Below are 11,890 nucleotides of genomic sequence, written 5' to 3'. Positions count from 1 at the left end.
TGATATATAGGGTTGTAGGTTCTGATCTACCCATATTCTTCTGTTTAGCTGAAGGAAATTGAAAGGTTTTTTTCAAATAACAACGAGTAAGATATACTAGCTGAGGGGTTGAAAATACAAAATCTTATTAGGATGAAGGGTGTTTGCTATCAAAGCAGAACTTTCCCAGGGCACTTCTGAAACAGTGCCTGTAGGAAGATGAGTTTTCTAAATGACTTTTCTAACTTCTTTTTTGGCTCAGATTGGTAATTGGTTCATTTCCAGGTACTAGCAAGAATGTAAATATGGAATGAATCAACTTTTTCCACATTTTCTTTAGCAGCCCTTTTATGAAGACCAGATTTTCCACAGAGGAAATTAAAAAGTACATAAAACTGAGAAACCAGGGTGTTGTTGAGAACAGCATCAGCTTTCAATGTCACTTTATAACTGGCAGTGCATACTGTATTCGAATGGCATTAATATAAAGTACAAAGTTTGTTTCAATTAGTTTCATTTTTCTTTGAGAAAAGGAATTATCATAAATCCCTGAAACAACATTTGTCCAAAAGAGATGTGTATCATTACTTTGGAAATCTTTTATGTCTGTTTTTAAATTACACTTCCTTGTAAAAATGACTATACATTGATTTAATAAATACATTTGATTTGTGTGTACTGCTTAAATTAAAAAAAGACGCAGCATAACTCTTATTTCCTGTACAAGATCGTCAAATAGTTTTTTTCTGCAGTAAATTCAGTCAGAAGGAACTGTCTATTTTACTGTGCATATGTGTGGTTTTTCTTTGCCTGTTAGTGAAAAGAAAGAATTTTCATTAGGATTTGGTTCATATTTCTTTTTGGTTGGTATTCTTTTGAATGATTTCTAAAATAATCTCCACTTCTGAGTGCATCTATAAACATCTGAAAATTTGATATTTGATTAAAGACAATTGATTTGGACAGCTCAAAAAACCAGAACTTTATGCAAAGTGATATCTGGATTGCCATCTAAATATAAACCACATGTAAAGCAGATGCTGTAAATCTGCATTCAGACAAATATCCATTGATAGTTTTTAGTGGCGGCATCTTTCTAAGTTACAGCACTTTTGCACATTACATGCCATGTGAAGTGCAGTCTGTTTTGTATGCCAAGGCTAAGTATTATACATGTTAAAGTTCCTTCCCTTTCCATTGTGACACTAGAAGTATAACCTTTATTGTCAATGTCTCAGCTGAATTTTCTAAAGCAGATGAGTGGAAATTCATGGAAATAGCATGTGTTTCACCATTTTCCTTTATTTCTCCCTGAGGACAAGCAGCTGTCAGGTCATCCCCCATTGCAGAGCCTGAAGCCATCAAGAGCAGGGATATATTTGCCTTGTTCTGAAGGGCAGCTTTTCTGCCGACTGCAGTGATCACATAAATACCTTCAGGCCAGTGTATCTGAGTCATCAGTGAGTGACCTCACTGACAATCTGAAACCACAAAATGCAACTTATGAAGCTTAGCTAGGCAGGCCAGCTCGATCTAGGTATCGAAGTAGCAATAAACAAAGAGGAACGAATTCATTCATGTTCACGCTTACATTTTTCAGGGCAGCGTGAAACTAATTCTAGAGACTAATAGTGGTATAAAACCCTTCTATAGCACTTTTCATAACCCTGTTACCTCAAGTGCTTTACAATAAAATCCAGGGTACCTAACAGAATTTGCTTTTCAATGTTCCTTATCTTTAATCTGTAATAACTTGCTGGGAACAAGGGAGACTTCAAAAAGCAAATAAATGTAGTGCTTTTTTATTTGCAGACCTTGTGTATGGAAGTGGGGGAGGGCAATGTAGGTACCTACCAGTACTGCAAGCTTTCCCACATCATCCCCTTCCACCATAAGCCTCAGTCAGAAAACCACACTACTATATAACTAATGTTATATACACATATACATATATTTTTATATATAATAAAATGTATCCATCCAAAAATTGCATATATATTAGGCCTGTGCAAAGTGGTTAGTATTCCCTGCAGATTCAGGTTTGACCGATTGGGGGGACAGTGATTCGATTCAGTGATTCAAATCACTGTCCTGATTCGATTCAGAGAGTCAGCTGCTGATGAATCTCTGAATCAGCCAGGCCCATCTCCCACCCCTCTCCCAGCCCAGCAACGGCAGCCCTGCCCACCCCAGCTCCTGGCACTTGTTAAAAAAAAGCCCTAATGCTCACTGGGTGCTGCCGGGCCGGGGGCAATCCCCACTGCCCTCACTGCCCCATGCTATGTGGGGGACTCTGCATGAGCTCCTCAACCTCCACCGTTGCTCCCTCAGCCTCCCCATGGATGACCCGCCTGGGCCAGCTCCAGTCGTTTAAGAAACCCCCAAAACCCCAGGACTCTCTGCTCCTGCCAATGGGGGGTGACCCCTGCTGTCCCCCATTGCCCTATGCCACATGGGGGGCTCTGCACAAGCCCCCGAGGCTACTGCGAAAGCGGTGAGTTCCGGGGTTTTCCTTGGCTTTTTAATTTTCCTAAAGGGCTGGAGCTGGCCTGGGTGGGGCCCCATGGGGGCTGGGGGGTATCAGGGGGCTTGTGCAGAGCTCCCCATGCAGTGTGGGGCAGTGGGGGCAGCGGGGATCGCCCCCCGCCCAGCAGCACCCAGTGAGCACCGGGGCTTTTTTTTAAAGTACCGAGTTGGGGCGGGTGGGGCAGCCATAGAGGGCTGGGGGAGTGGGCAGGGGTCAGAGGGCTGGCAGAGGTCCCCCCCATGGTCCCCTCCCCCGCCCCTAGTACTTACGAGTTTGTAGTCAGCTGCAGCTCCCTGCTGCAGCCACCAGGGACTGTCTGAATCATCAAAGCTCTCCAAATCTTTTCTGAAGATTCAGATAGCTTTGAATCGATTTGGACCTTTAAATTGGTCCCCTGATTCAATTTGGATTCAGGGATTCGGCCACCGAATCAGGCTGAATCTCTTCTGAATCAAATCACCACCTGCAGCTTTGCACGGCCCTAATGTATATATAAAATCCATCCCAGTGAGGAGAATGCACAAGTCATTAAGAACAACTTAAACTGAGATATTTATTTTTACTAACATTGAAATTCACCTCAGATGGAGGGTGAGCACCAGGCCCATGGAACACCTGAATAAAAAGAGCTTAACAGCCTTGAACATAAATTGAAGTCATGCCATGGGCTTATGTAGGGTTCTTCTACAGTCCCTTTTGCACCACACTGAATTTGAGCCTTAATAAAACTGAATTTCTCAGTTCAAACTTAGTCCCCTCTGCACTCAAATTAAGGAGAAGAATCTAAAGAAAACATGTATTGTTTATAGTTCTACTGATTTTGCAAACTTGCCAACAACCGACCTAAAGCAATGCCCGCTGAAGTCAATGGCAAGTTTCATTTGACTTTAAAGAGTGTTTGTTGGATTAGATGTTATGTTTTCTCAACTGAACTGCCCTGTCAGCAATAGCATATTGATTTCCCTTCCAATTCATATGTATGAAAAAAAGCTCTGGTTGCCCCTTCATTCTTAGAAATGGAAGCATAGAGTATAATCAGTGTGCATCAGTCCTACCTTCACCCCCATAGAATTAATTCCTCACTCATTCCCCATGGCACAACCAGAGAAGGAACATTTCAGGATGGGACCTGATGATGAGCCATGGTCACTCATGTTCAAAATATCTCCAAGCCTATGTCTGGTGTGGCGGAAGCATTCCAGTTTCTGTAGCCAATAGCATACAGCTAGTTTTATGTGTAGGCTATTTTTCACTACCCAGTCCCAATGACCAGGTACCTCTTCATAGCTGGGTCAAGTGGAGAGAAGCCATCGACACAAGTCTGAGGTGGGGCTCAAATTCATACCTTTGAAGCCACAGAAAGATGCTTCAACGTCTCTGCCACCACACTTCTCTTTTGCCCCTTTCAAGAATAGCTTGCAGCAGGAGCTCAGTCTAGGCCCATTGACAATCAAAACACAGGCTTTCCACTATGCCAGTGGTCTGCAACCTTTGTGGGCCAAAATGACTCAGTTCAGCACAGAAAAGCTACTGATGCCAAAGCCCCATGTCCACAGACTGGAACAAATGGTTCTGTGGGCTAGATCTGGCTTGCGGGCTGCAGGTTGATGACCCCTGCACTGTGCTTTTTTGGGTGTAATTCTTGTGCAAATGATTTTTATTTTTTTATTTTGATGCATGATCTGAGTGCTGTTCATGTTCACTATGTTTTGTCTATGAAGCACCTAGAAAGTAAAAGTTGTTTTATAAATAAAGTATGTTATCGTCATTTAGGAGTAGATTCCATAAGTGGTCCGCAGGGGGAGACCATTTACTTTTCAGATGGTGCACTGGCAATAAGCTTAGGAGACGCCTTAAAATGGCAGTGGACATATATTAAAAGTTGGCTAATTAAATTCAGTATACATATTATGTGTAAGAGAACTTTCAACACAAATCCATAGATTTTCCAAATTGAGACTTTCTGCTCCAAGTTACCCTAAACTTGGAGGAAGCCTAAATCAAGATCCAGAGTTTGGGTTTTAGGCCCATCTCTCAGCTTCACATACAACAAAATGTTATATTTATTTTTACTGTAACTCATTACATGCTGTAGAAACTGTAGAGATCTCTTAACTTACCCAATCTAGGAGAATGATCAAGCGCAAGCAACTGTTTCAAGATTTTTTTCAGAGTTCTCAGCCTTCAAAGAAAAAGGAAAATCATGTCAAGTGCTTGGTAGACATTGTAAGACGGAGACACTGTAACCATAGAAAGTTAGATGATGGGGAGCAATGGGTCTTGGTATCTCTCAGGGTCAGGTCCTATCATTTTACTTTCACAATACAACTCTTATGACATCAACAGATCCTTCAAACCACCATGAAATTGAACAAGGAAACTTTGATCAAAATTATGGAGGAGCGTCAGAAAAGCAGGAAGCTTGGGATCTCTGAATACTAATGTGCTTTTTGTGGAGATGACAAGCTGGAAACATGGCAAGAGTGATGTGGTCAGTGCTTGGAATATAATCTCTAAGAGAGCTGAACGTGCTCTCTCCATTGGGATTACATTTTAGTTTTAAAAGCTTGTTTCTCCCCTATTCTGGTCTCTTGAATCACATGCGCATACCATCAAATCAAACAGGAAATATGAAAATGCAAGTGTTCCTATGTGCATATAAAAACAGAATATTCACAGAAGCTGTTCTGTAAATGTAGATTAACATGAGATCTAGGAACCTTGTATGACATCAGATAAACATTTACAAAATTATGTGCTTTCATAGCTTTTTATACTGCAATCCAAGTTTATGTAAGTAGCTTATTTACATTAGCATCTAAAAATATTTGTCCTATCCTTGCCAGCATGACACATGCCTTAGGATCTCCATGTTTGAACAGTAAAGGCTTTATGAACTGGATGAGCTGCATCATTGTTAGTATGTAAGGCTCATCGCTGCATCATGCAATGCAAATTGCAGGACATGCCTCTTTATCAGCCGAGCTGTATTTTAATGTTGCTGTCACATTAAATATTTGTTTCTCCAACTCAGTAAATGACAGAGTCATAAAGTGCAGAGATAGCTGGCATCTTAAGTGTTTTTGATACCTAATGTACATCCTGATATTGAAAATAAACCACCTACATTTAGAACTAATTATATGCAAGCTGTGATAACAGATTTATTTTACAAGCACTGAACTGTGATCCACAGCTGTAATAACAAGCTTAGGGAAAAAATTACCAAGATGGATAACTATGGATTGTGAAAGCAAATTGAACTTTTGTTTTGAAATGGTTTGGGTTGTTTAGGTATGTATAAATAGAAGGAACATGGAAACTAAAAGAAAGGATTGTAATTATAAGCCAGTTGGATGGCATTGCATAAAGACAGTGGCTCCTCTCTCTGTTATTTCTTAACTCATCTTACTGAGCTCAGCCTGGGACCAGGATGTTATGTTATATTTCAGGAAAATTTGTGCGTCTTCAAGAACAATTGTCACTTTTGTGCATCGTTTTCTCAGTCAATTCCTTTTCTTGGAGGTTTGTTTAGTTAAAGTAACTGACAGTCCCTTTGTTTAGCGAAACAAGGTCCTTTAAATTCAATCCTGTGCAAAGGATAGTTGCAGTTTTTCTGCCCTAGGAGAAGTTGTGGGAAGAAATGGTGACTCAGAGCCATGGTCCCTTCCTTCCTCCTGTCTTGTTCTTGTATAGGAGTAACTTACAGTAAACCCTGAAAATTCTTCCCCTTGTGCCCAGCCAGCTGCACAGGCCAACACACGTGAGGGCACAGCCAAGTGTATGCCTACTCCACTCTGGCAGGCTTAGAATGCATCTACATTTTTTACACAACTGTGTTGCCAAGAGGTCTGGTAGCCACAGCTGGAACACTAAATAAAAGACATACTTTCAAGTGCATTAGTTTGCAGAATTCCATTAGCAGCAGCAGTTGAGTAGCTCTCATGCAGGTGGCAGAGTAATAAGGAGGACACATGCAACACAAGCTTGCATGTGCATTTTCTCTCCCCTTCCCTCCCTGCCCTCATCTATTTGCTTGGCTACTTTAAGGTCACATTTAGGAGTTGCTGCTGCACATAGACCTACCTGCCCTGGCTTTAATCTGCCCTCTTTGAGAGCCATGTTCAGCCCTGGACTTTTGCTTGGGTGACTAATCTGTACTGAACCCTGTGCCACTTGATATCCTCTGCTATTGTCTAGTGAGCCAACACTCACCACAACTAATTATTGCTGTGCAGACATAGTCACAAAATAGCGAGGTGGAACGGGAGAGAGAAAGAGAGAGAGAGAGAGAACACATGATTTGGAGCTCATGTGCATGGCTAAAAATTACCCTACTGTGTTAGGAGCAGTCCAAAGTTACCCCTTATGAAACACTGAAAGCCAACACTTTGAAATTGCATCACTGTTTTAGGGTCCTGGCATGAAGAAAGGCTCCTAGACAGCAGGAGAGTTACCAGGACTGATTATGCATATGCATTGTTTCTGGCTAGCAAGAACAGTTTTCAGATATAAGCTGTCCCTTATACAGAGGGGATTCTTTGCTCTGCAGCATTAGGGTAAGATTAGATGTTACAATTAAACTTTGTTAAGGGCACTTAAAACATGAAGGATCACATGTTCATGCTCATCATCATGTGTTAAGTGCCCTCTATATATTTTAAAGTTATGCCATTAGCTTCCTGATGACAGGAATTATATGAGGAACACTCTGACTCATGGGTTTCTGACTAAAATGTCTCAAATGAATCCGATGCTTGTATATTGAGATGGAATAGGGGAGGGGAGTAGGAAGTTAGTTACATTCTGAAAAAGGAGGAAGATCCCCAAAAAGGATTCGTGTATCAAGAACCTGCTCTAATTCCTGTCTAACAGCTCCATGACTAGCCACCTATAAGAGGGCAGTTCCTTTAAAGTACCCTCATGCATAATGGATACTCTCAAGCATAATGGATGCCCAAGTACCTGCTGCTCAAGGGTAAGATGCTCCTGTCTAGTGATGAAAAGATTGGCTCTTTTCATCACTAGATAGGATGAAGTCTAGTGATGAACTTTTTAAAGTCTCACTTAAAAAACTAGTTCACCTCCTGCACTGTACCAGCCATACTGAAGGTATCAGTACTCCAGTTTTACTTACTGCATCAGGGAGTTAGCAGATAGCACAACTGAAGATAGAGAGTTGTAGAGTGTGTTGGCACAAGCTCTTTCTTCTTTCTGTAAGTTGATCTGCAACCTCTAGGTATACAAAGAATTTCTGGTTGCTTTAGACTGGAACACTAGATATGAACACAGGATAAAATCTTCTTTTGAGTTTGAGGGAAGCTCCTTTGTTTTCTCTGTATCTAATGTTAATTTCTGAAGCCTCTAACACATAGGTCCTGATCCTGATCACACTTAGGTTGGGTAATTCAAAAGAAATTCCACTCAATTTGGTCAGGTGCCACAGGCAAAAAATTGGAGAGAGATCAAAATTAAGTCCTTAATTTTAAACCTGGAATAGCACCAGAACTAGGGGAAGAAAGGAGTGCAATCCAAACCCTCTGAGACATGTCTCCAATTCTCCAGTATCCCAAAGCCAAGGGACAGAAGACAAGAAGTGCTGCCTTATTTTGCCAGTGTGTTACATTTCCCCATATCTAATCCTCCAAGGCCAGTTGTATATGAGGGTATGGGGGGCAAACATGGTTGCTTCCAGTCCTCTTCTCTTAACTCTTGCTCCAGCAGGATCTCACTTGCTACCCCTGGCTCTCCTAACTAACTGAAACCCACTAATACACCTCTCACTAAGGAAGCCCTGTCACTTTTCATGGCTTCTGGTCAAAAGAAGTAGTTTACAGAAGGGACAACACTAAAGACAATAATGTGTAAGGCTTGCACTAATTATAACATGGCACTTAAGATGTGATGCACATGATGCACCTTCCCAGTGCTGAAGACCACCTTTTGTAGCAGGCCTTGCCTTGTCTTGCCTCGGCGAGAATACATGAGCACATGCCAGCCAGTCATGTCTTCTTCAGGGTACCAGAGATGGATGGGTGATATTTCAGATCTGAAGCATATTTATCAAATTGACCTGGTTGAAAACTACTTGTAGTAATATTAGGTACACGGGAATTTAAAACAAGACAAACCATGCAATGACTCTTAATGAAACTTTTGTGCAGAATTCCATGAAACAAAAACTCTCAGCAGTTTTGCTCACCTACTACCACATTACACATATCATTAACTAGATGGCTTATGTCAGTGGTTCTCAACCTTTTCGGGCTTGAGGCACCCCTCACTGGATTCAAGGCACCACTCCAGAACTTCTGTGAATTGAATGGCACCCAGTTTCAAAAACTAATTTATATATCACAGCAATTACCCACTTGCACAAGGGCTGGGCAATACGAGTAGGGGAATGTTTAGCAGGAAAAAGTCTAAGCCTGGGTTTATCTACTTATCTCCTCATACCTCATCTACCTCCTCACACCTTGTGGCACCCTTCAGAGGATCTGGCAGCACTCTAGGGGGGCCTGAAATCATCAGCTTATGCTGTCCTCTCTGCATGTGGAACTCCTTTCGGTGTCAAACCAGAATTATATCCTTCTTTTCCTTAACTTAGAACACATATAAAGAAATTCTTAAATTTCCCTTCTCCTAGTTTTATTGCAGGCACAATATCAGTGAAGTATACTCGTATTACCTGTCCATGTCAGGAAAAGCGTAGTTTCCGGGGCAAATATTTCTCACTTCAGACTTCTACCTGCAAAGAAAAGGAAACAGAATTTTAAAAAGGCAATTTGTTTAACTTGGAAAGCATACCGTTTATGTGCTAGATGAATTGGAGTGAACCCGATTTGTGACCAGCAATAAAAATAAAGGGAAAGAAAAACATTCTTCTTTCCCAATTGAACTTGGATTACATTGGCTAAAAAGAAAGAGCTGCACTATTTGTATAGTTTTGCAGTGTTGACAGATGAGAAGTGGGACGGTAGGACGTTCTACTGTAGGGGGAGGGGGCTTTCAGAGGGAATGAATAGTTAAGAAGCTTTAATCCAGGTTTCTCTCTACTCACTGGAAGGATCAACATTGAGTAGGTGTTGGGGGAAACTTGAAAGAGGGGTAGGAAACAGGGGCATAATTGCTTTGGGGAAGAGAGAAAGAGACAATGCCATGGGTTGGGCAAAAAACTGACTCAGGAAACCTGGCATCTGTTCCTGGCTCTGCCACTGACCTGTTATGCATTTGGTAAAGTCCCTTGGACATGCCTACACAGCAGGTGATTTTGCAAAGCAGCAATATAGTCAAATACACAGTACTGCTCCAAATCCAGGCCCTCTAAAACCAGAAGCAGTGAACTAGTTAGCACTGCTGAAGGCGAAGAGCCATTTCACCTGCTGCAGCACTACCTTGCTTCCCGTTTGGAGATAGTATGTGCAGAGCAGCACGACATGTGAGAACATGCCCGCTGTCCATCACGGTTAGCTTGTGGTGCAGACATACCCTTCCTTTCCTTGTCTATTTGGAGTATGAGCTATTCAGAACTGGGATACTCTTGTAATGCGTATTTGTAAAGGCCCCAGTATGATAGGACCTGATTGTGGTGGGAGCAGATTGCTACTGTAATATGTATAACAGCAGCAGTCACCATCACTCCTCAGTGACTTTTGTCATTTCTCTCCAAGCCTAAAGTAGGCTTTCTAAACCATGACTAAGGCAGGATGTAGTTGTAATTTGTACAGTCAGTCAAAACACAGAATCCTAAACTCCATGAAATTCATCACAATAGATTTATCAGTTCGAAATACTCTTTTAATCTGAAAGCCTGTCCTGTTAGGGTCCATTGGGCACCGGCTTCATTTGAGTTCTTTGACAGCAATGTCACAATTTTCACAGTTAAAAGACATACTTTTATTGTGGTGGCTGATATGGCTTGAAATTTCTAAGACTTTCAGACATATTAGGCATCACATTTCTTTCAGTACCAACCCCCACACTGCACTTCTGGCAAAGTCATGTCTCACATTAACACAAATCAAGGCACTTTGGCTGTGTGTGTGGGTTGGGGAGGGAAGGGCAGAAACCACTTATGGTTGCAGTTTGGGAAAGCACACTTGCTGAGCCTGGGGTTTGCCAGCAGTGCTTACCACATTAACACCACAAACTAGACACACTAGGCGCTACTTTACATTTCACAGCCTCAGAACTACTGTGACTGCCAGGAAATCAAGCTGAATTCAACTGAACAGCAGTGGACCTTACTAAATTTGTCATTTTGTTCTTACTCAGTTTCTTCCATTTGTAGGTATGTTTGTTAGGTCAGATGCTCGGGCACGGCCAGAATACACAGAGTTAGCATCACAGCTGTGGAAAAAGAAACTTAAAACTCTAATCTCAAGAGCTCTAGGAATTGGGCTGCTGTGCGCTGCTTCCTCCCTACATCATGCTGAATTGTAATGTTCCACAAAGGTATGACAATATAAGGATTAAGATAGTCAAGGGGCATCCTGACTGTGACCAAGTGTAACCAGGCCCCCTTCTCTGGCAATGCTGGCTGCACAAAAGGGACCATGGCAAACTACAACATTACTGCAGAGATGTATGCCTCTGCCAAATTATTCTTACACTGCTGCTGAGTGGGGTTTTATTATACTGGCAGTACAGCACAAAGCAGCCATATCACTCCAAAGGCCCATCCATTTGAGTCTATGGAGATTTATCTCCTCAACCCACATGAAGGCTTTAAGAAAGCAGCAAATCATGGCTTTAGGGTGAGTTTAAATCTCCCAGTTGCAAAACATCATGAAAGGGGAAACTCCAGAGGCAGTTGGTTGCAGCTGCTTTTCTGGGTACTTTGGTCTTAGCTTAAGAAGATTGATCTGGCACATGAACTTAGCTTTAGTTTCTAGGGTCATTTCACTGTCTGTATCTTACTTGTTCAAACTGTCTGCTATAGCATTCAAAGAACACTTCACAAAATCCAGCACAGCATTTGTTTTGGCCATCAACATGGACAAATTGCCATGCATTTGATCTCTGGAGATCTGGCTTCAAGTCCCAGCTCAGCCATAGACTTTCTTTAGGACTTTACACAAGTCAATTAACCTGTTCCATAGAAATTCCCTTGCAAGAATCAGGTTTGCCTTGGAAGTGAGCTTGCAGACTGAGAAAGACTGAGAATCCCTGGTCTTGTGCATGCTAGATGCTTATAGCTTGAGGGGTCTCGGTTTACAGCTCAATTTAAGCATGGACTAACCTGATCATGGGGTATTGGGATAGGATTGTCAAGGGAAAAATCTCCATTTTTACTCAGCAAAAGGCACTCTTCTCAGGCCTTACAGGAGTTGCCATATAGTGGACAATTCTAAAAATAAAATTCTAAGATACGTAGGATCATTA

At 41.8% G+C, this 11,890-nt stretch overlaps 1 long non-coding RNA gene across 1 annotated transcript in view; it reads right to left on the bottom strand.

Moving 5' to 3' along the window:
• Positions 1–391: 391 nt before the first annotated feature.
• LOC102384250 overlaps positions 392–11,890 on the bottom strand; it is a 105,258-nt gene continuing 93,759 nt past the window's right edge. The window contains exons 2-4 of the long non-coding RNA XR_322980.3: positions 9,195–9,254; positions 4,627–4,688; positions 392–789 (exon numbers count right to left, since the gene is read on the bottom strand). This is a non-coding gene — a long non-coding RNA (uncharacterized LOC102384250). The remainder of the gene's footprint in view (positions 790–4,626; positions 4,689–9,194; positions 9,255–11,890) is intronic.

This window comes from Alligator sinensis, unplaced genomic scaffold, assembly GCF_000455745.1.
Source record: "Alligator sinensis unplaced genomic scaffold, ASM45574v1 scaffold60_1, whole genome shotgun sequence".
NCBI lineage: Eukaryota > Metazoa > Chordata > Crocodylia > Alligatoridae > Alligator > Alligator sinensis.
The sequence above is the reverse complement of the archived record's forward strand: the minus strand, read 5'-3'. Positions and strand labels throughout refer to the sequence as shown.